Below are 27,152 nucleotides of genomic sequence, written 5' to 3'. Positions count from 1 at the left end.
TGAGTCCCCAAAAGAGACCTTGCCTTGGAGGAGGTGGGAATGGGGGGTGGGCTGGGGAAGACAGCTGGGGGGTGGGAGGAGGGAGAAGGGAGGAGGGAGGAAAAGGGGATCTGTGGTTGGTATGTAAAAAGAATAGAAAATTTCTTAATAATAAAAATAAAAAGTAGAAAAAAAAAAGAAAGTGATCTCAGGGTTGAGGAGATGGCTGTGTTTGTGTGTGGGTTCTTTCCCAGCACACACAGGGTGGCTCACAACATCTGTAATTCTGGTTCCATGGGATCTCAAGACCTCTTTCGGCCTCTAAGAGCACCAGGCACACACAGGGTGCATAGATATATATGCAGGCAAAACATCCTTACAACACACAATAAAATTAAATCTTTTTTTTAAAAAGAAAGAAAGAAAAGGTGATATAACGTGTGCTTTCCAGTACTTGTACAAACCTTCCTTCCTGAGGCCCTTGGGACATTAGCATGTGAAACTCGGTTCTTGAGCTTTGGTCTCTGAATTTTGTCTACAGATATGATGCTCACTGTTGATTGCCGACAAGATCTGAAATCACCCAGGAGATGCACTTCCAGGCACACTTGTGAAGGATCATACAGATTAAATAAACCTCTGCTCACATGTGTGAGGAATTGTCTGGATTGGGTTAAATGAAGGGAGAAGACCCACCCCAGCGGTGGGCAGCACTATTCCCTAGCTCAGGTCCTAGTCTACACAACAAAGAAGACTATCTGAGCACCCGTGGATGGAGGTTCTCTGCAGCCCGACTGTGAGCCCAATGTGCCCGGCTCTCTCATACTCCCTCTGCCAGGACTTCTGGGTCATGATGTACTGTACTCCAAGAACTATAACCTAAATAATTAAACCGGTTTCCCTGAAGTTGTCTTTGTCAGGAGAAAGTAACTACCACAAGCCTGTGGTTACACAGCCAATTGATGTTTACAGCCCTTTATCAGGTAAAGTGTTAGGGTTTACATTGGAAATGTGCCTCCAATCCATGTGGGTCCTTAGGGGTCCATTGTCTGACTACTTCCTGTCTTGCTTTTACTTTCTAGTTCGCTCTAATGGGAGTAGCCTCCATCACACACCCCTGTGGTCGCAAACTGAGCTGTTTTACTGTGATAAACTGAAAAGAAACCTCTGAAACCATGGACCCCAATAAATGCTTCTTCCTGTAAACTGTGAATGACAAGAAATTCGATCGCACTGAGGCAAAACCTAACCTAAGAGGTTAGAAAGGTGGAAACCTCACTGTGCTCTTTTATAGCTATGCCTCGGGCTGAGATGAAGGAGCTTTCAGGGAGGGGGGTACTTAATAAAATCAGGAAACCTCTTCCATGTAGACTTGATGTGGAATATGGGTCCACAAACCCTAGAGAGACAGCTTTTCTGTGTCAACAGCTGGGTGATAGTTTCTGATTTGGAAGCTTTCTCCCTGGACAGATGCAGGCCAGTGCTGCTGTGTGGGTTGAATTTCTGAAAATTCCACCCCGCTTACCACTATACAAACTGCCTATCTTCTGGGGATGATGCAGTCTGCTGCTGAGGATCTGGACCAGCACCATGCAAAGTGGCTGTTTCTAGGGAAACCAAAGGTGGGTTTTGCCAGCATGTCAACAGGCTTTGTGATCTGAAAGAGGCTGGAGGGAAGGGAAGCGAGGGCAGAGCCACTGAGCTGGAGCGGTGAGATCCGGGAGGGGGCTGCCTGCCAGGCCGGCTGTGAAAGAGAGGACAGCGCGGAAAGTAGGCTATTGCACTTGGCAGATTCGGAGAAACGACGCGGCAGAATCCTAATTGTAGTGGACGGTGAGAAAGAACCAGCATAGACTGCATTTGCACAGAGCATGCTGTAGAGCCCATAAAGAGGCCGTGGGGGAGGGCTGGCTTTCTGGAAGAAAGGAATCTTCCCTTCTTTTGCTCCCTTCTTCCCTCTCCCCCATTCCTAAGTTCATGTGCTGAGGATAAAGATTCCTCTGAGCAGAAAAGACTGAGGTCAAGGGAAGAGGGGTGACTGACTAGCCAAGCTCCGGAGAAAGGATGCGGGATCCAGGGAGGGGCGGTGAGACCTCTGCCCGCAAGAGGGCATCTTTTGTGATAGCCCAGTTGGTGAGGGTGTGGGTAGGTGGGGCAGCAGCAGAGGGAGGCGGGCCACGGGGCCACCGGATGAAGGTGTGAGAACTGAGTACGGACAGGAGGATGGCCCAGGCTGATGTGGAGAGTGGGAATGGCCCTTTGCAAATGTCCCAGTAGAAGGACAGAGCGAGCTTCTTGACTGGCTGCAGTGGGAAGTCACGCCTTCTGCAGTGCAGAAGAGGTCAGGGCTAGTTTCAGCACGGCACTCCACAGTTACAGTGATGCTTGGGGGTGGGGGGTGGGGGAGCTTGCCCATGACTCCCTGCTGCATTGGCCTTTGCTCTCAGGCCTACTGCCCAGTCCCTGGCTCAGCCTCTGAAGATCAAGTACAACAGTCCCTCCTGCCCCATAGTGTTGTTTTTCAAAGCTTTAGTTCAGCTTTAGTTCAGCTATGCTGTAAAGACACCAAATGGGACGTTCCAGAAATAATTCAGTGCTTTCATTAAACTTTAATATAACATTATTGTAGTTATTTTATATTCTTAGTTTTTGCTAATACTTTGCCTCTAACAGGTGGCAATCCTCCTGCCTCAGCCTCCTGGAGTGCTTGGGATTACCGGCATGTGCTAACATGCCCTTCTTAAATTTTAAATTAAATTTTATACAAGGTCCATTACTATTTATGGTTTCAGGGATCTGTGGATAAGGGGAGACTATAGCACAGTTAGAAATAAGGGATCGGGCAAAGACCTGTACTTCACCAAAGCAAAGAACGAGGATTTTACATGGTTCTTATTGGTCAGCCCTTGGGGCATGTGATCACCTCTGAGCCAATCGGGGTTGGGATTTCCGAAAGTGGCCAAGCAAGAGCTGGTCACAGGTTCCATTCCTCAGCCCTGTGATTGGCCACACTCAGGCCATTTTCCTAGAACCCCAAAGAAGATGTAGGCAAGAGAAGGGATAAAGCAAGCTGCCACCATCAGAACAAAGGATGCCCGGGTTCTTAGTGAGTGTGGAGGACGTAGGGTGCCGCACAGTTTGAAAGGGCCCTATGGAGACCTAGAAGGGGAGGGAATGTTTAAATATGACTGGAGGGCTCTGATGAGGGCCTTAGGGGTAGAGAGTATAGACACACGGTTGAGTTAATCAGCACCACTTTTGAGGCCTTTTAATTTTTATTTTTAAAAGCACTTAGTAGCCAACCCTGGCATGTGAGTGGGAGAGCAGAAACGTTAGTAGAAATAGACCCACTGCCCTCCAAAGGTCTAGCTGGACAGGGATGTCCAACAGAGGATTTTTGAACTTGTGGCAAGGGGAGCAGACGCCATCTGCAGCTCCCACACAGGTAAATGGACTCCAGAGAAAAATGAATGACTCAGAAGGATCGTTTAGTGTGGCCTGCGCAGGAGGAGGGGCCTTGCATGGAAGAGTGTGAGTCTAAAGCCTTCTTGAATTTGGTGTGTTCAGGTTAATCATGTTCAACTGAGCCAGCCTTTGAAAGAGATGGCTGTGGAGGCTGGTACATGATCTGCCCCAGATCCGCTCTTGGTTTTAATTTTATGTTGCTCCCCACGGACATTCTTAATAACATCAGCGGCGTCCCTTGGTTTCTGATCTCTGTCTCCCTCCCCTGAGCCTCTGTTTTTGTTGTCCACTTTCTACAGTAACCCCAGCATCTTCTCTACAAATCTGTATTTGAGTCGGAGGGAGCCCCGAACCCGGTGAAACAGGCCAGCAGTGTCAAATAAACCCACAGACCAGCATGTGCGAACATACCCTCTGAGTGTAGAGATGGAGTCTATTATGTATGGCAGTAACAAGGGGAGCAAGATGTTGGTGTGTATTCTGTAAGTCAGTATTTGCACGTGTTCTAAAATGTATAGCAGTTTACACCATCTATCTCACGAGAGATTTTATTACAGTTTCCTAGGACAGCTCTTACCTATGTGGCTAGGAAAACAATTTTTCTGCAAGAACAGCAGCTTGCTCCAGCATTCTTATTGTGCAGTGGTTCTCAACCTGTGGGTCATGACCCCTTTGGAGGTCACATATCAGATATTTACATTATAATTAATAACAGTAGTACCATTATAGTTATGAAGTAGCAATGAAATAATTTTGTGGTTGGGGGTCATCATAATATGAAGAACTATATTAAAGGGTGGCAGCATTAGGAAGGTTGAGAACCACCGGTTGAGAGAATCGAGAGGGAAAAAAAAAATCAGTCTTCAAGCTCCCTCTTCATCACTTTAAGCTCTCACCATTGAAACATTAAATAGTTCCATACACTGAAAAGTTTCGAGAAGAATGTAATAGACATCTGGCTCCCATACCCAAGACTAGAATGTGAGTTGGTCTTCATACTTGTGTCTAAACTCTGTTGAGCAAAGGTTTACAGGTATGGTGCCTAGCACGGACATCTAGAGTTCAATGTCATGGCCACCGCGTTTCTGTCTTTACTGCACTCCAGGGATACCCTATCCTGAAGTCATGCATCCTTCCCATTCATGCATTGTATTAGTCAGGGTCCTCTAGAGGAATACATCCAACAGAATGAACATATTTTAAAAGGGATTTCTTAGAGTAGCTTACAGGCTATAATACGGCTAGTCCAACAATGGCTGTCTCCTGATCAAAAGACCAAGAATCCAGTAGTTGTTCAGTCCACAAAGCTGGATGTCTCAGCCGGTCTTCAGACTGTGTTGGAATCCTGAAGAAATGGGCCTCTAATACCAGTGAAGGAATGTCTCAGTGGCATTAGAGATAAACTTTGCGATGAGAACGAGGTTCTCCCATGTGAGCAAGACACATCCAATCCATGCCCTGACTTTAGTCACGGTCCAGTGCAGAGTATATCATGTATCAAGCAAGCCCTTTGAATTTCGAAACCACTTTAACCCCTCCTTAGCTGTTCTGCACCTATGAATTGTGTGACACTTAATGTGATTGGAGTTGGTATTAGCAACTGTGTTGAAAGAACTTGTGTTTGTCGATGGCTACAAGTTCCAAGGGAATGATGACTATGTGGTGAGTGAAAACTGAAAAAAATATCAATATAGAGTGATTTATTGTCATTCAGTAAATCCCAACATGGTGGAAATATACAGCCATATCGATGTTGCTAACAGCTCTCTCACTACAGCTTTTCTGGAGGTCTTATTTGAAACAAACACACTTTGCAGGTGCATTACCAGTCATCTAAAGAGGCAGCTGTTTTTCTTTTCCATTCTCTACAAGCACAATAGATTGCCCCTAAAAGTACTCGCCTTGCAGCTAATATATTGGATGTGCATGAGTGCCTCCCAGAATCATTTGTGGGAAGCAGGATAAATGAATCAAGGAGTACATAAGTAGATGATTATAGCAAGAATATATGGGTAAGATAAGCTCATCAAATAAATTGTGTCCATTAGAGAAGTCTACGCTGACACTAATTCATGGCAGGGCATGTTTCTCTTTCATAAATAATGTGCTTTATAGTTTCTTAACACTGGCATTTTTCAGTGAAGAACCAAACTCAGCCCTCTATTCCCTGACCACTGTAAAGTTCAGTGATCAAGATCAAATATTGTCATGCCTGCTTTTCCTGATCAGAATATTAATACACTTATCAAAAGGACAATCTATGAGCTTGCTAATATCCAGTGATTAGAGGCAGGGGCGAGAGCTGATGGAAGTCTGACACAATGAAAACAATCCACTTGTCAATGGATCCCCTTTTAGAAAAAAGATTAGACTTGTGAATGCCTTAATCTGCCTGCTAAAAGATTGTATGTAAATCATATGCAAATTATCCCCACTGCTGACAGTGACTAACAGCATTTATTGTATCCCACATGCTCAGCTAAGAATTGTGGGGAGTGACGAGTCCTCTAGTAGTATTTTGGGATCTAAGTCTCTCAATGGCTTTGAATGAAAAGGACTTTTAAGTGTCTTGTGCCGATGAACCTTTTGTGTTCTGTTGGAGTCTTTTCCCACTTCATTTTAATCACAACTTCACTTCTTTATAAATGTATTTTTTTTCACTATCAAGAAAGCTACATGTCCTACAATGTAGGAGGTATTTTAAGTGCTTTTCTCCCACACTCTAAGGTTCTACCTAGACTCTGTGTATACACAAATTGGTTTGACAATATTTAATGACTTGACAGAGTAAAATAGATTCTTGAAAAAAAAAAAAAGAAAGAAAAAACAAACGTTTAAAGAAAAAAATGAGTCAAACTAGAAATTCTTCCTGACTGTTCTACCGTTATTCTGGCTGTCGCTGCTGCTGTGTTCTGACTTACTGAACAATGAAGTCGAAACTAAATGGATTTAAAAACCCTACTTAAATTGTTTTCAGATGGATGGATTTTCCTACCCTCCACATGCTGCGCACTCTTGGTGTGATTTCATCTCATGCATTTTCAAAGCGTACTGGGTGTCGGCAGATGGCCCAGCTGGTGGGCCGAGACTGCCGGTCACTGGGCCTGCAGGAACTGGCCTGTTGCTTTACACTTCCAGCCCCATGTACTTGTTTATCTGTACTGCCCAAATCACACTGTAAGATTTAAAATACAAGGGGACCTTCCAGGGGGATGGGACACATGGTAATCCCAGTACTTGAGGAGTAAAGGTAAAAGCTACACAGAGAAATCCTGTCCAAAAAAAAGAAAAAGAGAAAAGAACAAAAGAAAGAGAAAGAGAAAAGAAAAGAAAAGAAAAGAAAAAGAAGGAAAAAGAATCCAGGGCTAGGAAGATAGCTCAGTGTAAAGTGATTCTCCAGTGTCCCCAAGACTCTGGGTTTCTTCTCCAGCACCACAGACAGACAGACAGACAGACAACCACTAAATAAATGGAAAATCACCTCAGAATTTACTCCCTTGATAACAACTGGTATTTTTCTCCCAGAGAATTTGTCCTCGAGGGGACCCTTCACATGGCTCCCTCTGATAACTTCTTTACCCATTTAATAAAAAGATACTGTTTGTCCGTGAACATATACATCTGAGATACAGATGAAACCCAAAGACCCACTCAGTTTAGTACAGGGCTGTCAGCCTCAGCCCTGACGCTGTTTTGAAGCGAGGATCCCTTGCTGTGGTGGTCTGTCCTGGCCGCTGTGAGATGTTCAGCAGCATCCTTGGCCTCCATCAATTAGCACCCCAGCCCAGCTGTGAAAGCAAAGATGTCTGGAGGCAAAAATCTGCCCAGCTGATGAGCACTGGCTCATTTTCTCTTATCTGAGAAAAACAGTGATGGTTTTGTGGTCCCGGAAGGAAAGAGGAATGTGGACTCACGTGGCAAAAGAGCCAGCTTCTGAGGAAGACACGTGGCCTTCTTCAACTCTCCCTCAGAATGAAGCCAATCGGGTGGTGACTGGAAGCCCACACTCAGGAGCTTGAGACCAACCAGGAGGAGGTCATCACTCTGCTATGTCAGGTTCTGGGTCTGAACCCAGTCCACTGCGGAAGGAAACACACGTGTGTGTCAGTTACTTTTCTGTTGCTGTGAGGAGCACACGACGGCCAAGGCTTGTGAAAGAAAGTATTTAATTGGGGGTTGGCTTACTGTTTCAGAGGGTGAGTCCATGGCCATTGTGGTGGGGAGCATGGCGGCATGCAGGCACGGCCCTGGAGCAGTAGCTGAGAGCTCACGTCTGGTCCCCAAGCAGGAGGCACAGAAAGAGCTAGGCTCAAGCCAGGCGCTGGTGGCGCACGCCTTTAATCCCAGCACTCGGAAGGCAGAGCCGGGTGGATCTCTGTGAGTTCGAGGCCAGCCTGGGCTACCAAGTGAGCTCCAGGAAAGGCGCAAAGCTACACAGAGAAACCCTGTCTCGGGGGGGAAAAAAAAAAAAAAAAGAGCTAGGCTCAGCCTGGCATGGGCTTTTGAAACCTCAAACCCCGCCCCCAGTGACACACCTCCTCCAATAAGGCCACACCTAATTCTTTCGGAACAATTCCACTAACTAGAGACCAAGCATTTGAATGTATGAACCTGTGGGGGACCATTCTCATTCCAACCACTGGAGTATGCTTTATAGATGAAGAAACTGAGGTCCAGATAGAGTAAGTAACCTGCTCTTATCCAAGATGCAGACTGACACATTGGTGGATGAAGCTTAATTCTATCTTTTACTGTCACACTGAGAGGAGTTGTATGTGCCCAGACCTCCAGGTGGGAGCGGGGCGCAGCTGGAGAGGTACGCCACACACACTCACTGCTGGTGGGGATGGAGTCTGTGGTGGAGGGTTTAATTCTGCCAGGAAGCTAGGCCTCTTGTTGATTGCTCAGAGGATGCCAAGGCCACATGCTCTGGTTTACTTCCTATGGCAGATGGAAGCTGCTGGCCCCACACTTTTAATATTCTTGTTAAACTTCTCCCAAGGCATGATGGGATAGAAACAGCAGCCATCTGACACAGACAAGGAGTAGCACACATAGGGAGCTGAACAAATCAGGCCCTAGCGTCAGAAGCCCCAGAGATCTAGAAGGGAGGGACTTTTTACTTCTTACATGGGGGTTCTCTTATTTTTGTTGCTGTTGTTTGTTTCTCTTCATCTCTGAGGAAAGTACCAGAGAAATGCGGTCAGAAAAAAACTGGAAGGCTTTAGGTCCAAGTTGACGTGCATTCTCAGCCCATGTCTGTGCAGGGCACAAAGCTGAGGGCGGGGACTGGATTTCTTGGGAGAATCCAGTGAGATCTTTAAATTTTCTCTTGCAAGGAAAGCAGAAGAGATGAGGTTGATCATGGTGAGGAAAACCCTGGGAGAACGAAGTTGTCTGATGAGGGGGTCCACAGCTTCTGGGTGTTGTGTACCATGAGTCCTCCTTATTGACTCCTTGTGAAGCCTTGAGTAAAATATCCATGTCCCATCACCACCCGGTGTCAGGTACTCATCACCACGACTGAGTTCCCCAACAAGTAGCTTGAGAGAGGAAGGATGCTCTGACTCACAGACCTAGAGGGTGCAGTCCACAAGGATGGGAAGCTGTAGTGATGGGAGTGTGTGATAGGACTCCTCACCTCTAGGTGCTTGGCCAGGAAGCAGGGTGTCCATGGAAGGCAGGCTGTTTGTAACTTTTAATGTCCATCTCAGTGACTCACTCTTACTGCTGGGTAGGTGATTTCCTCTGCCAGGGATCCGAGCTCAGAGAAGTGACACATCTTTCCCACGACTCAGAGAGAAGGTCGCAGCAGAGGGGAGCTCATGGTCCATTAGGATGGACGACAACTGAGTGCTTCTACTCCCTCTACCACAGTCCCTACCAAGGAAGAAGCCAGTCTGGAAAGCCACTCTGTCCTCAGGGTCTCCACTGGACACAGGGACGTCACATGGAGGGGAGCAACGAGGATCTGTTAAGTCTCCCTACCCTTCCAAAGCCAGGCCCTGGGAGAAAGGAGCACCTCTGTATGCCTGGATCTTGTGCAGCATCCTAGGATTCCTCTGGAGTCTGAGCAGACACGGCATTGGCTAAGGCCTGTTCTCAGGAGGATATGGAATTCTCCAGAAGGGAAAAAAAGCAAGGCTTTACATGACTGCTGCTGTATCTATTGCTTCAGATGAAATCTGCTTAGGACTACTGAGTGAAGCTTATAAATCAATGTAGCCTGGCCCTGGCTCTTACTGCCATGCTTGGACATGCAGCTGAATACATTCTGAGAGAGGAAGCCGGGCGGTGGTGGCGCACGCCTTTAATCCCAGCACTCGGGAGGCAGAGGCAGGCGGATCTTTGTGAGTTCGAGGCCAGCCTGGTCTACAGAGCGAGATCCAGAAAAGGCGCAAAGCTACACAGAGAAACCCTGTCTCGAAAAACAAAAACAAAAACATTCTGAGAGAAGCTTTTTGACTTACAGTGGAGGTTATGTCCTGCAAACCCACTGCAGGCTGAAAGTATCACAAGTCAAAACTGCACTGAATTTTCAAAACCTGTAGAGCATCCGACCTATCTCAGCAACACGGCGTATTCTAGAACAGCGGCTGTGTGCTTGTGAATGTGGGGCTGGCTGGGAGCTGCGGCTGCTGCTGCCGCCTCCTGGCATCAAGGCAGGATCAGACTGTTCAGGAAAAGAACCACATCCAAAATCCCAAATCCAGGGCCTAGTGGATAAGTGCTGCCAAACCGGATGGCCTGAGTTCAATCCTTGGGACCTACATGGTGGAGGGAGAGAACTGAATCCCAAAAAGCTGTCCTTTGAGCTCCACAGGTGTGTCATGAGATGCACGTGCTTTCCCACACACAACATAAGTAAGGATGTAATTTTTAAAAAATCTGTGTGTCTGTGTGAACAAGTATTTCTTTCCACTGGCATACAAAGAACTGTAGGACCTCAGTAAATCAGAGACCATTTGTACTTCAGTGTCAACCGTTGGCACCGAGGAGAAGTTCATGGTAAAGTATCATGTTCAGAAGAGCCCAGAGGGTGCTGCTATTCTCAGTCACTAAAGTTCAAAATATATAAAGTAAAGAAGAATCAAAGGCTGCCTCCAGGCTGGGCTTGGAGACTCAAGCTCTGGGGCAGACTCAGAAAGTGTCACCCATTCTCCACACCAGGTAGACCATGAGCCACTAGGCAGGAGTCAAGTTGAAGAACCAAGAGCAAGAATCCAGTGCACACTCTCTCTCTCTGTCACTGAGAAGTATGACGTACTGTAAGAACCTTCCCAGGGACTGTGCACTCTGGAAAGGGAGAATTAAAGATTAATCAGCAACAATTTGTACTCAAAGGGAAGAGAGTCTGCACATTGATTCAAGTGTGTGTGTGTGTGTGTGTGTGTGTGTGTGTGTGTACACTGTAGACATTAGAATATACACTAGCATTTTCCTACATGTGTAGTCTCTAATGACAACTATAAACAAATCCTTGCTCAGTGGAGAATCTATCTTTATGGTGTTGCTGTGTGGATGTTGGTGTGAATAAGTACGTATTTATCAAGTTGGCTCTGTTTGACCTCATCCTGATAGCTAATAAAGTACTGGAAAACTGCTATTCTTCAAATAATATGTGATTAGTCACATTGGTCAGAGGTGGTACCTCACATCTGTAATCTCAGGACCCAGGAGTCTGAGGAGGGAGGATTGCTACAAGTTTGAGGCCAAAATTGTGGGTGATATAATGGGCTCCAGGCAAGCCTAGGCTATGGAGTGATGAGGCCTTGTCTCAATGATGAAGATCATGGCGATGATAATGATGATGATGTTGATGGTGGTGATGATAATGATGATGGTGGTAATGATGATGATGGTGGTGATGATGATGATGGTGGTGATGATAATGATGATGGTGGTGATGATGATGATGTTGATGGTGGTGATGATAATGATGATGGTGTCGAGTGTGAGATCTAGAGCATTCTCTTTGGCCTTATGAGCTTGCTGCAAGGCACAAAAGCACCGTGTTGTGATTAGAGGAGCTATCCCCTGCTGTGCTCTTGTTTGGACTGACTTAGTGATTGTCTTAATCAGGGTTTCCAGTGTGCGATGAAAAGCTATAACCAAAAAGCAATTATGAATGAAAAGATTTATTTGGCTTACACTTCCATATCACTGTTCATCTTCAAAGGAATTCAGGACAGGAACTCAAACAGGGCAGGAGCCTGGAGGCAGGACCTGGTGCAGAAGTCATAGAGGGGTGCCGCTTACTGACTTGCTCCTCATGGCTTGCTTATCCTGCTTTCTTATAGAACCCGGGACCACCAGCCCAGGGATAGCACCACCCACAATGGGCTGGGCCCTTCCCCATCAATCACTAATTAAGAAAATGTCTTACAGCTAGATATTATGGAAACATTTTCTCAATCGAGGCTCCCTCCTCTCAGATGACTTTAGCTTGTGTCAAGTTAACATAAAACTAACCGGCACAGTGATTTTGATGTTTATGGAGGATTCTGCTGCAGAAAGGAGGCTTCCCTCCAGAGTGTGTTCAAATGAGGGTGACTTACAAACAAGAGGGTTCTGAATGGAGGGACCTTTTTTGAATGTGAATAAGACCTTATGATATAGTGTCAATCCCAAAGGTGAGAATAAGACCACTATCACAATTTGAGCCAAATTTAAAGCAAGCTTGATTTTTTTTATTGGGGTGCACCCAAGAGCTGGCCAGAGACTGCCTCCTAAGTCGGGCTAAAGAGAGCAAATGTGAATCCATTTCTCAGGCCCCTTTCAAAGAGTGAAATCATGAGTAGTTTTACAGAAGAGAGACAATGAGGTAGTAAGGAAATACAAAATTTTTTTTTTAAAATCATGAGGTCACCATGTGACTAGGAAGGGTTCAGGGAGGGTCATGGAGTGTAAGGGTGTTCTCAAAAACAAGTCAAAGTCATGAGTTGGGGAGGGTCAGGTTCCAGGACACAGAGAGCAACTCAGTAAATAGAAACTTACTCTTAACAATGCATCATAATGGGGTCAGGCAGGTTCCTCATCCCCCACTTGACCTGTGTTCCCCTGTGTTTGACAGGGGGATGTCTTAATAATATCATTGAGCAGCAATGATTCTAGAATTGTGTGTGTGGTGGGTGATCAAGTTATCGACACACTAGAGGGCACAGGGCCTGATTATAACTAGTTAGTAGAAACAGTGTTAGGTGGCCAATGAAGGGGGAGAAACATCTTAGCCATATTGGCCAGTCTAAATTTGTTTGAGAGACTCTGCCTATTTCTTTATGTAGACCATCAATTTGGTTGTCAATAGTATGAGAGAACCCGAGATATTGAAACAGCGCATTCCGGTAAATTGCTGACAGTCAGGATTATGTTTAAGTAATAGTTAACCTATAGTAGCTCTATTTTGAAGAACAGTTATTCTCAGTTCTCCCATTTCTTGGGAGATTCATTTCTGCTAATATTTCTACTGTAATATTAGTAGTTTTTGAAATGAGACAGGCTGTTTTAGAAACCTCTCTTTGTGGTCCAACAACATGTCCTGGGACAGGTGACAGGAAGGCTGGGGTAGCAGCCACTGTAGTGGGATCTAATAGATGTGAGGAGTCTTCGCAGTTTTCAGGAAGAGCTCTTACAGTTCTTATAGTTCAGATTGTAAAGATTTGCTGAGTAAAATAGGTGGAACATAACCAATCCCACAAAAACCCTTATGTCCTCCTGGGAGTGCAGACTAAGTATTATTTTCACAGAAAAATCCTAAGGGCAATTGTTTACGGGGGGTGGGGTGGGGTGGAGATGATGAGAAGTGGAATTACAATAAGAAGGGACATGTGTGCAATCAAAACATAGACAGAGGAGGAAAAAGACATTATCAACAGGAACATCAGTCACAGCTTTTAAAACATTAGCAAGGGGCATGTTCTATTTTGTCCTCTGTTATCATTGTATAATTTTCAGAAGAAACCTCTATTCCATACAAATTTCTTTTTAAGAGCCAGGGAATAGAGGGATCTCCTCTGAAACAGAAGGAGTTTTCTTGTTGGCTTTTTAGTGCTAGATGGACCCAGAGATTGTATTCCACATTATTAGTTACAGACAGGGTTACTCTGGGCATGTTAAATTCAATTGAAGTGATTAACGAATCTTCCCTTCCCCTTCTTACTTTAGCATACCTTTAATTTCCATTATCAGAACCCTTTAAAGAATATTTGATTATGCTAAGTCTGTGTTATTACATTGGGATTGGCCAGTTAGATTAGTCCATCCCAAATATCCTCTATCCATCTGGCTAAAGACTGTTCCCTTCTTTTGTCTAAACTATGGGACCCGGTGGATAAAAGCAATCTTTTGCATGGCAAGACAATATCAGGGTGTTTCCTAAGATAGGGTGCCTCTTATTCCCCCTGTCAAGATACACTTAGGTTCTGTCTGCAAAGGTTGGAAATAAAACAACAAAACTGTTAGCCATAGGATGATCATGATGCCAATTTCAACAGGAAGAACACAAGGTTATGTTAGACAGTCAAACCTTAGAAAGTTTGATTTTTACCAGTCCATTTTCAGTCATTTTCCACCTCTGGGGGTTGAGCTCCTCTTCTGTGGGTTCCTCCGGTGCCTTCTTGAACTGTGAGTTGAACTGTGAGTGATGAATCCAGGCAGAAATACAGGTGACTTTAACAGCAGTAGGAATCCAGAGAATCACAATGTAAGGAATCCTTTCCATCTAAGTTCAATCTGGTCAGTTTTGAAGTGGTGGAATAATACAGCATCTCTGGGCTGGAGTGGGTGACCAAGTGGGTGGTACCCAACAGGTTGAGCAGCCGGGACCTGAGGGAGAATCTTATCCAAAGTTAATTTCAATCTTTTTAAGGACTCAGAGATTGGAGTGAGACAATCTGATAACAGTCTGGCATGTAGCTGAGAGATCATGGGAGGTGGTCACCCATAGACTGTTTCATATGGGTTGAGCTTTTCTTGATAGGGGATACATCAGACTCTGAGAAGGGTATAAGGTAAGAGGTCAACCCAGTTACCACCAGTTTCAAGAGTATATTTAGTTAAATCTCCTTTCAAGTTTTCTATTCATTCTCTCTACTTTTCCTGAACTCTGAGGGTAATACATACAATGAAGTTTCCAATTTATGTGAAGAGCCTTAGACAGCAATTAAGATAACTTAACTGTGAAGGCCAGGCTGTTGTCAGATCCCAGAGATATGTGGAGTCCAACTCTGGGAATAATTTCCATTATGAATTTCTTAGCTATCACTTGGGCTGTTTTTATTCTGGATGGAAAGGCCTCTACCCAGTCTGTGACAGTATCAACAATGACCAGCAGATATTTGTAGCCTTACAATCCTGGCTTGACTTCAGTGAAGTCCAGTTCCCAAAATTCGCTGGATACTACTATACCTTGACTCCATTGACCTGGGGGAAGTATGTCCTTCTTTGTATTTACCTGGGCACAGGTCAGGCAGTAGTCTGAAATGCTCTGAAGTTTCCCTCAGTGTCCAGGTGGCCAGACATGGGGGGAGATGAGGTCTGAGATTTTCAGGTGACAAGTTCATGGCATGATGCAAGGCAGTTAGGCAATGTTGGCCCAGTACTTTTGGCATGCAGATTCTTCCATCAGGCAAGATCCATCATTCATTGCAGCTCTCCTGAGCCCCCAAGTCAGAATGTGACTTAATCTCTTCTGGATTGTACTCAAGAATATCTTCATCATAGCAGAGTTGGGGCTCAGGGACAGCAGATAGTTCCAGGACAGTCTGGGGTTTGGGTTCCCTAAGAGCATCCTCTTTTGGAAACTTGATCTGCATGGCTGTTACCTTGAGTTTGGGGATTTTTGTCTTTTTGATGTCCTGTCCAGTGAATTATGGCCAGTTCAGTTGGTAGCCAGATGGCCTCCAGCAACTGGACAATTTCATATTTATTTTTGATAGTCTTTCCCTCTGAGATGAGTAAGCCCCTCTGTTTATATATCTGTCCATGGCCATGAGCCACGGAAAAAGCATATCAACTGTCTGTGTAGATGTTCACCCTTTTTCCTCCAGCCCATCTTAAAGCCTGTGTCAGAGCAATTATTTCTGCTCTCTGGGCAGATGTGCCCCTCAGCAAGGCTTGTGCCCAAATGACCTCCTTCTGGACTATGACAACTGCCACCCTCACATACATGGTTCCTTCTTGAATGAAGCTGCTGCCATCCATATAGAGATCTCCATATGTCTGGTAGTGAGAGGAATGTCTGTCAGTTCAGGTCACATACCTTGGATGATGTCCAGCATCTCTAGGCATTCATGGATGTACTCCTCAGGGTCATCAACTGGCAGCAGGGTGGTGGGATTAATGGCCTGTGATTTATCAAAAGTCAGTCTGTTCTTATCTAAAAGAAGGGATTGATACTGGGTCAGATGGGCATTAGACATCCACCAGTTGGTGGTATCTCTCAGCAGAGCTTCCACAGCATGTGGAGCTGTTACAGTTAGGATCGGTCCCAACATGAGCTTATCAGCTTCTTCTACAAGAATTGCAGTGACTATGATAGCTTTTAAACAAGGTGGCCATCCACAGGCTACAGGATTCAGTCTCTTTGAGATGTAAGCTATGGACCTTTTCCAGGGACCCAGGGTCTGAATCAGGACTCCCTTGGCAATGTCCTTTCTTTCATGGACATAAAGATGAAAGGGCTTGGAGATACCAGGGAGAGTTAATGCATGGTCTTGTACCAGGATCCCCTTTAAATTCTTACACGGACTGTTCATGGTTCTCAGTCCATTCCAGAGGGGTGTTGCCTTCAGCCATAGCAGAGTACAAGGGTTGGGCAATTTCAGCAAACCCAGGTATCCAAAGACAGCAATATCCAACAGCTCCCAGAAATTCCCTAACTTGTTTCCTGGTGGTTGGAGTTGGAATTTGCAGTACAGCTGCTATGCCGGCCTGGGACAACAGTCTTTTCCATTCTCTCAGTTCATATCCTAAGTAAGTAACCTGGAGAGAGCAAATGTGGGCTTTCTTTTTAGAAACTCTCTGACCTAAATGGGCTAGAGTTTCTACAAGTCCCCTGGTGGCTCTCAGACATTCCTCTTCATCTTTAACAGCCAATAACAAATCATCTACATATTGAAGCAAAGTTAGCTCGGGGTACTTACTGGACTTCCATCCTAGTTGAGTGCCTCATCGAAGATGGTGGGAGTTTTTGACCCCTTGAGGCAGTCTGGTCCAGGTTAGTTATCCTGATATTCGGAATCAGCCCATTCAAATGCAAAGATGGGCTGACCTAATTTTGACAGAGGAAAGGAGAAGAATATACCTTTTTTGTTTGTTTGTTTGTTTGTTTTGTTTTTTAAGACAGGGTTTCTCTGTGTAGTTTTGGTGCCTATCCTGGATCTCACTCTGCAGACCAGACTGGCCTCAGACTCACAGAGATCTGCCTGGCTCTGCTTCCCGAGTGCTGGGATTAAAGGCATGCACCACCACAGCCAAGCTAAGAATGCATCTTTTAAGTCCAACACAGTGTAAACTTTATGCTCTGATGGTAGGACATTGAGCAAAGCATAGGGATTTGGGACAGTTGGGTAAATGGATGCTATCTCTTGTTCACTTCCCTCAAGTCTTGTACTGATCTATAGTCTCGAGTTCCAGGCTTTTGGACATGCAACAAGAGGGTATTCCAGGCTGACTAGCAAGGAATAAGTTTGCCTGCTTCAAGGATGTGAATCTTATTCTCTTCCCTGGCTTCTGAACTGATGGGGTATTGCTTACTCCAATGGGCACTGCCCCAGATGTTAGTTACACTATGATGGGGGCACATGTTTGGCCAAGCCAAGAGGCTTGTCCTCTGCCCAAACTATGGGAATTTCCTGGGTCAGCAACTTTTCCCATTCCCCTTCCAGGGAATGGGTTGGATTTTGGAGGGGCGGCTATCCCTCACTTATTGGGCAGGTTATAGTTAAAGCAGGGTCTCCCAGTTGCAACCTAGGAGAGTCTCCTGAGAATGATATTGTTGCCTGGAGCTTGTTCAAGAGGTCCCACCCCAGTTAAAAGGCAGGAACATGCAGGAATAACAATGAAAGAATGAGTCACTGCTCCTCGTCCTAGGTTAACAGTCCAGTCAGTGGTCCATTTGTATTCTTTGACATCTATAGATGTAACCAACCGTCCCACCAAATAAGAAACACAGAAACAATGCGAAAGAGAAAGCCGAGAGGTCAGAGCTCAGAGCCAAAATCTCACCCTTCCGCCTGCGGTGTCCCAGCCTCCCGAATGAGAGCCCTATTTCCTGACTGTTCATCTATTTAAAGAGACAGAACAAGCCACAGCTATCTCACCTCACCAGTTCCTCAGCTGGTCCTGTTTCCTCAGACTGGAAGCTTCTGTGTCCTCATCCCAATAGCTCTCAGCTGAACTGTGTTGCTCCAAAGCCTGAAGGCTTAACCAGCCAAATGCTTCTAGTTTCTGGGTCTCACGCCTTATATATCTTTCTGCTTTATATCACCACTCCCTGGGATCAAAGGCTGGTTTTCCGGGACTAAAGGAGTGTGTCACCACCATGCTTGGCTATTTCCAATGTGGCCTTGAACTCACAGAGATCCAGAGGGATTTCTATCTCTGGAATGCTAGGATTAAAGGCGTGTACCACCACCGCCACACTCTTGCTATAGCTCTAATAGCTCTGACCCCCGGGCAACTTTATTTATTAACATACAATCAAAATCACATTTCAGTATAATTAAATTACCACCACAGATATCCCTTGTTAACCCCTGAACTTCCATTGTTTGGTTGGTAAGGGGGCCCAGAGGCTCTTGTCATACCATATGAGTAGCCCCTGTGTCCACCAGAAATTTTGCAGGTTGACACCCTATGGTGAAGGCTACAATAGGCTTCTGGGGGCCTGGTTCAAGGGAGCCTCAGCCTCACTAATCCTATATAGCTAGGATTGGCTTGCGTTTGGAGGTCTACCTGTTTCTGGCATGGACAGTCAGACCAATGACCTATTTCCTTACAGGAAGCAGGCATACTTATTCCTTCCTTACATTCCTTTTGTAAAGGTCTCCTCCTTTTATCATGGTGTGCATGGCCAGAGTTGAGAGTATCTGAGGCTTCAGTGCAACCATGGTGGCATGCCCCATCTTCTTTATCAGAAGACCTTCACCGTCAAACACCTTCTGGGCTGTCTCCCATAGATCTCACCTGTTCTTTCCTGCAAACCCATCTATCTTTTGTATCTTTCTACATATGTCAGGGGCTAATTGAGTAACAAAGGCCAGGTTCATTGCGTTGAGATTTGCCGGGTACTCTGGGTCAATAGGAGTGTATAGCCAATAGGTGTCCAGGAGATGCTCCAGGAAAGCTGAAGGCAATTCATCTGGACCCTGTTTCACATCTGTTACCTCAGGTAAGTTAGTGGGTTTCCTCTGGACTGCCCATGTCATCCCTTCAAGGAGAGCCTGGTGGTATTCATTGAGTGACCTCCTGCCCCTCTCTGTGTTACAGTCCCACTGGGGTCTCCTTCTTGGCAGAGCACGGTCAATCACCTCTGCCCTCTGGTCACCAGCCATTGATGCTATCCTGGGGAGTGCTTCGATTACTTTCATGAGAATCTGTTCCCTTTCTTCAGCGGTGAAGAGGGTACGGAGAATCTACTGAGAGTCATCCCATGTGGAGAGATGATTGAAAAAGACAGACTCAATTAGAGAAATTAAGGAATCAGGTCTAGCGTTGAAAGGGGGGTTCTGGTTCTTCCAGTTGTAGAGATCTGTGTGGAGAAAGGGACGCACAGGTAGCGATTGTCAGGAAATGACTGTAGGAGAGTGAGGACTGAAGGAGGAGCCACCCCAGAATCAGGATCAGAGGAGAAGTTGGGAGGGCCATATGGGACTCTCCGGCAGGTGTGGGGAGGAGGGAAGGCAGGGGGAGGTAGGAAAGAGCTGAAGGTGGGAGTTGGCAGGGGTAGGGAAGAACTAGACGGTGGAGTAGGGGTGGGCACAGACAGGGTAGCAAAGTGAGGCCTTTGGTGGGGACTGGGGTGGCAAAGGTGGAGGCTAAGGTGAGGAGGGGAGAAGAGGATAAAGATGGTTTTATGGAGGGAGGAGGGATTCTTATCTAAAGATAACTGTGAGTCCTGCAGAACAGTTTTCAGAGGGAGATCATTGGTCTCTGACAACCACGGCATGGCCCCCTTGTCCATTGAGGGCCATATAGACCTTCATGGGGGGACAGGTTGGAAGTTGCTTCAGCCTGAGGCAAGATGTATCCAATCTGATCTGGGTAGTTGGGCTTATGGAAGGTGACATGCACCACAGCCCAGGCTATCTGAGAATCAAAAGTACCCTGGGAGGGCCAGTCAGCCCTGAATGTGGACCATTCACTTTCACAGAATGTTCAGAGGTGACACTTGGTGATAGGAGAATCATAATCCTCCTTAACTATACCAGGGTAAGATTCATCAAAATTCTTTAGAACACAGGTTAGAGGGCAGTTAGGCTTGCTAGTATTATTACCCTTACTGTTCATTAGTTCAGTTGCCCCAAGTCCAAAACAAACCAATCAACACAGAAAGCATAAAAGACAGAAAGAGTACAGTAAAAATGAAGCCAAGATAAGACAAGATGTAAAAAGACAAGACAAACAGGACATGAAAACAGACCAACAACCTCAGGTGGGCAGTGCAACATCTCACTTTTTGCCCTGGATAGGAGAATATTGGGATCCTGTTGAACCCCCTCCACATCCAATATAGGAGTCCCACAAAGCAGAAGCAGACTATAACTCACCAGAAGGCCTCTGTAGATGCTTGCTACCTTTCTTATCATGTTGAAGGCAATCTCAGAACCCTGGAACCTCTTAAGGCACGTGCCTCCTAAGGCAGTCCCCCAGCCCCACCCCCAGGAGTTCTGGAGGGAAGGTCTGGGTTTAGAATTTGGGTGGGTGGTCTGAATCTCGCTGGGACCTCCAGAAAATGTTAATCTCAACCGTGAGAATAAGACCATTACCACAGTTTGAGCCAAATTTGAAGCAAGCTTGAATTTTTTTTATTGGGGTACACCCAAGAGCTGGCCAGAGACTGCCTCCTAAGTTGAGTTAAAGAGAGCAGCAGTGAATCCATTCCTTGGGTCCCTTTTAAGGAGAAAATCATAAGTAGTTTTACTGAAGAGAGACAATGGGGCAATAAGGAAATACAGGGAAAATACTAAAACAACAACAAAAAAATAAAAATAAATAAAACTATCATGTGTCCACCCATGTGATTAGGAAGGGTTCAGGGAGGGTCAGGGAGTGTAAGGGTATTTTCAAAAACAAATCAAGGTCATGGGTTGGTGACAGTCAGGTTCCAGGAAACAGAGGAAGCTCAGTAAATAGAAACTTATTTTTAACAATACAGCATAATGGCTCCTGCCTTCAAAATGGAGTCAGGCAGGTTTCTCAATAGCAAGGAGTGCCTGAAGGTGCTAGCATCCCTGCAATAGAGCTGAAAGTATACAGGAGTGATTCACTCACAGTCAAAGATTTCTCAGAGACGGATCGTCTATCTTCCTGTTCCCAAAGTTGGGAAGTAATCCAGAGATGCTGAAATCAGAATCTGCATGCACTTAATGAGCTTCCCTTCCTTCAAACTAGTTTCTTTCCTCCTCTCCATCCCTTCCCACCATCCCTACACCTCCCAGTCCCAGATCCTTCCCCTCCCTTCCTTGTGCCTTCTTCCCTCTGTTGTCTTTTTTTTTTTTTAAATCTGTTTACTTTTTCTGTGGTTGCAGGGATCCACTAATTTTTACTGTATTTTCTCTGTGTACTGGAGATCAAATCTGTGATCAGGCAAACACTCCAACCCTGAGGTACCTTCGGCTTCTCTCCTGAAGTTCTTTATCCAAGGAAGCACGCTGGACTTTAGAACTACTTCACCACAATGTGCAGTCATTTTCCCAAGACTGTTTGCAAAGCTGACTGTGCACTTGGCAAACCAGAATTCGATCGTAAACACACTAATCAGGCAGGCAGATGTCACTCTACCAGGTTCCTTATCACAAGCTTGCACGCACACACACACACACACACACACACACACACACACACACACACACGATGAGGGAGGGGCAGGGGTGGGACCTATACTCACTCCCTGCGCTTCTGTCTTGCCTCTGGGAGATTCACTGGTTCCAGCCACCGCCCCCTCTGCTTTTATGCCCTGAAGGTAGCATTGTGTAAGCTCAGCCCCAGGGCAGGGGACAATTTTCACGAATTGTTTACAGTGCTCTAATTTTTACACTGTCTTAAAGGGTCTGTGTGCATGCTGATTGCAGAAGGTAATATTTCCAGCATCAGTAACCATGGTAATGAATCATCCTCCTCAGAATGAGTGCCAGCTGCACGGAGTGTCTAGCTTGTAGCACCCTGGTGTTCCGCTAATGAGTGGTTTCATTAGCTATGGAAGGAAGGACATTTCCACTTCTTCACATCTTTGCATGTTTTGTTAAAGGCTCCTCCTTGGAAGCAACATTTGGAAAAAAATTAATCCCATTTGGCAAAACCTTGATCCCCAAAGGGAAGCATTCCTTGGTCTAGAAATTGGAGCGTGCAGGAACATCCCTTTGAAGGCTGCCCGGCTGCTCTGCCGTAGCCAGCTCTAGTCCCAGCATCCCTAGTGCCTCTTTCTTTCCCCCATAGAAAACACTCCATCAGCGTTTTCCTTTGACGGTATAGGAGTTTAAATATTTTAAAGACTTATGCCATGAATAATTTAAGATAAATAAAGCAAGCCTCTAAACTCCTTTTGAATTATATAACAGGAGCTTTGAAGTGTGTTAGCATTCTGTCTTACCAGATTTCATTTTTTTTTTTTTTTTTTTTTGTGGGAAGACTGAAGTGGGAATGAAGTCACGCTGTCCTTTATCTGATGATGAAGCTGAGAGGCTGAGCATCTGAGCCTCACAGAGATAAGAGCCTGAAGTCACGGATGCCGCTCCTTGTGTGGGGGAGAAGACTCCAGACCACTGCTGCCAGGACAGTAGGGAAGGGAACTCGATATCCAGAGTTAAGACGGACATCCTCGAGTAGATTTGCCCTAGGAAGGCTGAAGGAACTGCCTGCTCTGCCATTGTGTGCAGTGTGCTCATGTCTTTAAGCCTTCTGAGGATCCTAGGATGTGGCTATGGTTCCCACCCCACAGAGGAGAAGACAAGCACAGAGGTAACAGACCCACGGTTACCTACCTCCGTGTCAGACTTCTCACCCAGGGGATCTGACCAGAGCCTTTCTTGTAACCCTCTATGCTATGATGGAAGAAAGCTCAAAGGAGGGCAAGGTTTGTTTGTTTCTTTCTTTCTTTGAGAAAAAAAAATATTACTACATTTTTTTCTTTCCTTTTTTTAAAATTTGCTTTGAAGTTTTTATTTAGTGGGAGCATGGGGAGCTATAGGTGTGTGGGTACGTGTGTACCATGCCATGTATGGGGGTGGGGGGGTTGAAGGTGTGTGGGTACATGTGTACCATGCCATACATGTAGAATTCAGGGAACAATGTGTGGAAATCTGTTCTCTCTTTCCAACATGTGGGTCCCTGTGATATCACCTAGGTCATCGGGTTTGTCTTGGCAGCGAGTGCCTTAACCAGCAGAGCCATCTGCTAGCCCGAGGGCATAGTTTCCCATCTCAGCCTGGGCTTCTGCCATTTGTCTCATATACATTTCTTTTTTGTCCTACATTTCAGATAGCACCTGCCTCACAGAGAGCCTGGGAGGACCGAATTAGAAGATGCACATATAAGCTTATAGTACCTGCTTCACAGAGTAGCTAGGAGGACCGCTTTAGAAGATGCACATAAGAGACTATAGCACCTGCTTCACAGAGTAGCTAGGAGGACCGCTTTAGAAGATGCACATATGAGACTATAGCACCTGCTTCACAGAATGACTGGGAGAATCACACTAGAAAATGCACATACGGTGAGCTTCATTTACACTCTGATGTGCCGAGTGAGTGTGTGGAGATGGCAGCCACGACTGTTTCTGGAAAAACAGGACAATAGCAAAGCAGCAAATTCTACAGAAAATTAAATTAGCAGTCACAAAATTATTCACATTTCTCAGAGTTATGCTATCAAGAACTCATGTATTTCAAATTATTCATAGTTAACTAGATTATACATTCAAAAACACTTGCTCATGATCAACTATGAGGCACCATTTTATTTTGAAGAATTTTGCATTGGCATATTTTTGTTCTTGCTTTTATTTTTTGAGACAACATCCTGTGCAGCCCAGACTGGCCTTGATTCTGCTGCTCCTGCCTCCCCAGGGCTTGATTACAGGCATGTCACACTATACCCAACTCTGACATTGCTATTCAAAAATAAACATTCTTTTCAAAGAGTTGAACATATATCACCAAAGGGGGTCAGGTGTTAATGCCTTTATATTGCTTTCTAAACACCTCAGAGAGAGAGAGACTGGAACAGACAGAACCTGATCAGCAAAGTGACTCCCTTGTGGGAGAAAAGTAAGAGAAGGTAAGTAAAGACAATGGCAGTCAGGACCTTGGCATTTAAAAAGAATTATCTTAACCCCTAAATTATTAAATGGAAAATTCCAGAAATAGACACCTCATACATCTTAAATTGCATGATAGCTCAAATAGCATTTTTTTTTGCCTTTTTTTTTTTTTTGGTTTTTCGAGACAAGGTTTCTCTGTGTAGTTTTGGTGCCTGTCCTGGATCTTGCTCTGTAGACCAGGCTGGCCTCAAACTCACAGAGATCCTCCTGGCTCTGCCTCCTGAGTGCTGGGATTAAAGGTGGAATTCTGGGAAGTGGAAGGCTGAAGCAGAGAGACACTGCCAGCCGCCACCATGACAAAGAAGATATGAGGTACCAGTAAGCCATGAGCCATGTGGCAAAGTATGGATTAATAGAAATGGGTTAATTTAAGATAGAATAACTTGATAGTAAGAAGTTTGAGCCATTAGGTCAAACAGTTTAAATAATATAAGCTTCTGACTGATTATTTTATAAGTGGACTATCGGACTGCTGGGCTTGGCGGGACCTGGAGAGAAAACTCTAGCTACAAATCACCACCACCACTCGGCTCCCAAATAGCATTTTCAAACCTCACACTGTCCTTCCTGTCCTGCCTGTGATGGACAGTGAATCGTCCCTGCCTAGTGTCTCCATACTGTGTATGATACCTGGTCATTTCAGTTACTAGACCCACGGCTGGAGTATTGAGACAGGAACTAGCTTCCTTTAGACAGTAAGGACAGGGTTGATGGTGGATCATGAGCTGCTTATGTGGCATTCATGACCCCAGCCTGGAATAGGCAAATAACTAAATAACTACCTAACTGGTCAAGGTATGTGGGCTCCTTACTGGTTTGGCTCATAATGCACTAAAAAAAAAAAAAGACCAGTCATGATAAAGATCACCCAGTCTTCATCCACTGGTTACCATAAGACCCACAAAGGGCCACAGGGAAGACTGCATGTGCCTGTCATACTCAGGAGTTTTCTCACTTTTCCTTAATAAACCTGTATTTGCTTGGCACACTCCTTGTCTGTGTTTCCTTATTCTGGGATATGAGGCAATACATTTGGAAGCCACTGGCTTGGGTGGCTTTGGTGGCAGTTGAGTTTCCAGAACCCTAGTCCCCTGAGTCAAGTCCACCAAGAGCCTGGAAAAGCTCTCCTGAACTCAACTTACATCATCATCACAGTCCTTATGTTAAGTATTATCTTGCTTAATGATGGTGAGATGCTGGCAAGATGACAGAATAGATAAAAATGCTTGCCACCAAGCTTGATAGCCTGAGTTAGCATGTGTGGCCACATAATAATACAGAGAGAGAGAGAGAGAGAGAGAGAGAGAGAGAGAGAGAGAGAGAGATATGTAAGCCCTATGATTTGTCTTCAACCCCCAGAACCGACATGATGGAAGAGAAAACCTGACTCCTGCAAGTTGTCCTCTGCTGTCTACACCAGCACTGAGGCATTACTCCCCTCTACATAATATAATACACAAAATAATGGATAATTGTAAAAATCTCTAATAACAGTGTCAAAGCTCAAGAGTATTGATGTTGGCAATTATCTTGCAGCATATTGTTACGATTGTCTACTTTATTGTGTAATTGTTGCTAATCCTTTCCTGTGCCTAATGTATACATTGAATTTATCATAGGCATGTATGTACAGGAGAAAAGAAGGTGTAGGTAAGATGTGGCTCCACCTTCAGCTTCAGGTATCTGTGTCCTTCCCTAAGAAGGGAACTACTGGGTTCTGCTCTATACAAGTACACCTGTGACAAAATTTAACTTGCAATTTATATATTAAAAATAACAGGGCTAGAAAGATGGCTCAGTAGTTAAGAGTGCTTGCCACTGTTGCAGAGGAGCTGAGGTTGAGTCTCAGCACCCGCACTGGGCAGTTGACAACCGCTTGGAACTCCAGTTCCAGTTCCAGGGGGCCCAATGCCCTCTTCTGTCCTCCTCCAGCACGTGCACGCACATGTGTTCTCTCTCTCTCTCTCTCTCTCTCTCTCTCTCTCTCTCTCTCTCTCTCTCTCTCACACACACACACACACACACACACAGAGTTAAAAATAAAACAAATACATAAAATATAATTCTTCACAATAAAACAATATTTATAACAATTTTCTGTAGTAAGTTATGTGATGTCTTTCCTTCAAAATACCCCATTACACGCTACCCACCCTTCTTCATGAGATGACATTCGATGGGATAGTACTGTGTGAGACAAGGAGGTGGAGTCAATGATAAGGGCAGTGTGTGGTAGCATTAGGACACTATACAGGAGTTCTTGAACATCACCTTTGAAACTGCAGAAGATAGTCTGAGTGAGTTAACTCCCCACAGTGGGCAGATGGTACATACTGTGTGGATAGACTGGATAAATGGATGCTTTCCCTACTAAATGGATGGATTGTATCATGCTACCCAAAATGGTGCCATTTGAAAGTGATGAATTATTTATTCATAGAATTTCCCCTATAAAGAGCTTGAACTGTAGTTAGCAGCTGATGACTGGAACAATAGAAGGCAAAGGGCGGGTGAGGCTGCTTCTCAACCTAGCCACTGTGGAGGGACTTTGAAAAGGCTAAAAACTCAAAGGCACAAGCATTACTATGTTAGCTACTTTTCTTGTTGCTGAGACTGAGTAGCCAACAGTAGCAACTTCGTGGAGGAAGGGTTAATTTTGGCTTGCAGACAGGCTACAGTCCATCACTTTGGGGAGATTCTGTGGTAGGGATTTTGTCCACAGTCAGGAAGCCAAGAGAAATGAATGCTGGTGTTTAGCTGGCTTTCTCCTTTCCTCAGCCCTGGCCGCCACCCCATGGTGTGTTGCTGTCTGTATGAAGGGTGTGTCACCTCAGTCAAACCGCTCAGGAAACTCTCATAGACATCAGAGGTGTGTTTCCCTGATGATTCCAAATTCCACCAAATTGAACATGAATTAACCATCACGGTTACCAAATTAAAAACAACAACAACATGGATTTGAGAGAGAAATGGGGCATGGGAAAGAAAGAATGAAGGGCCCTCCCCTTTCTATCTCGCGCTCAGCAAAGATCTTAGGATTCATCTCTGCCTCCCAGAAATGATCCCCTGCTTTGATTTTCCTCTTGGCTATTTTCCCAGTAGATTAAAAAAAAAAAAAAGTTGTTACTTACTGAAAGTGGCCGAAAATAGTCTCTTGCTTTAAATGAAG

At 45.1% G+C, this 27,152-nt stretch overlaps 1 long non-coding RNA gene across 2 annotated transcripts; it reads left to right on the top strand.

Annotated features, from left to right (window-relative positions):
* The first annotated feature begins 377 nt into the window (after positions 1–377).
* On the top strand, positions 378–24,123 carry LOC114693829. 2 transcript variants are annotated; one of them, XR_003734613.2, is made up of 3 exons: positions 378–1,601; positions 22,294–22,738; positions 23,143–24,123. It is a non-coding gene; the product is annotated as an uncharacterized LOC114693829 (long non-coding RNA). The 2 variants fall into 2 exon arrangements; XR_003734612.2 differs by lacking the exon at positions 378–1,601 and adding an exon at positions 1,608–1,812.
* Positions 24,124–27,152: the final 3,029 nt, after the last annotated feature.

The sequence above is a fragment of the Peromyscus leucopus genome, chromosome 9 (genome assembly GCF_004664715.2).
Source record: "Peromyscus leucopus breed LL Stock chromosome 9, UCI_PerLeu_2.1, whole genome shotgun sequence".
In the NCBI taxonomy this organism is placed as follows: domain Eukaryota; kingdom Metazoa; phylum Chordata; class Mammalia; order Rodentia; family Cricetidae; genus Peromyscus; species Peromyscus leucopus.
The sequence above is the reverse complement of the archived record's forward strand: the minus strand, read 5'-3'. Positions and strand labels throughout refer to the sequence as shown.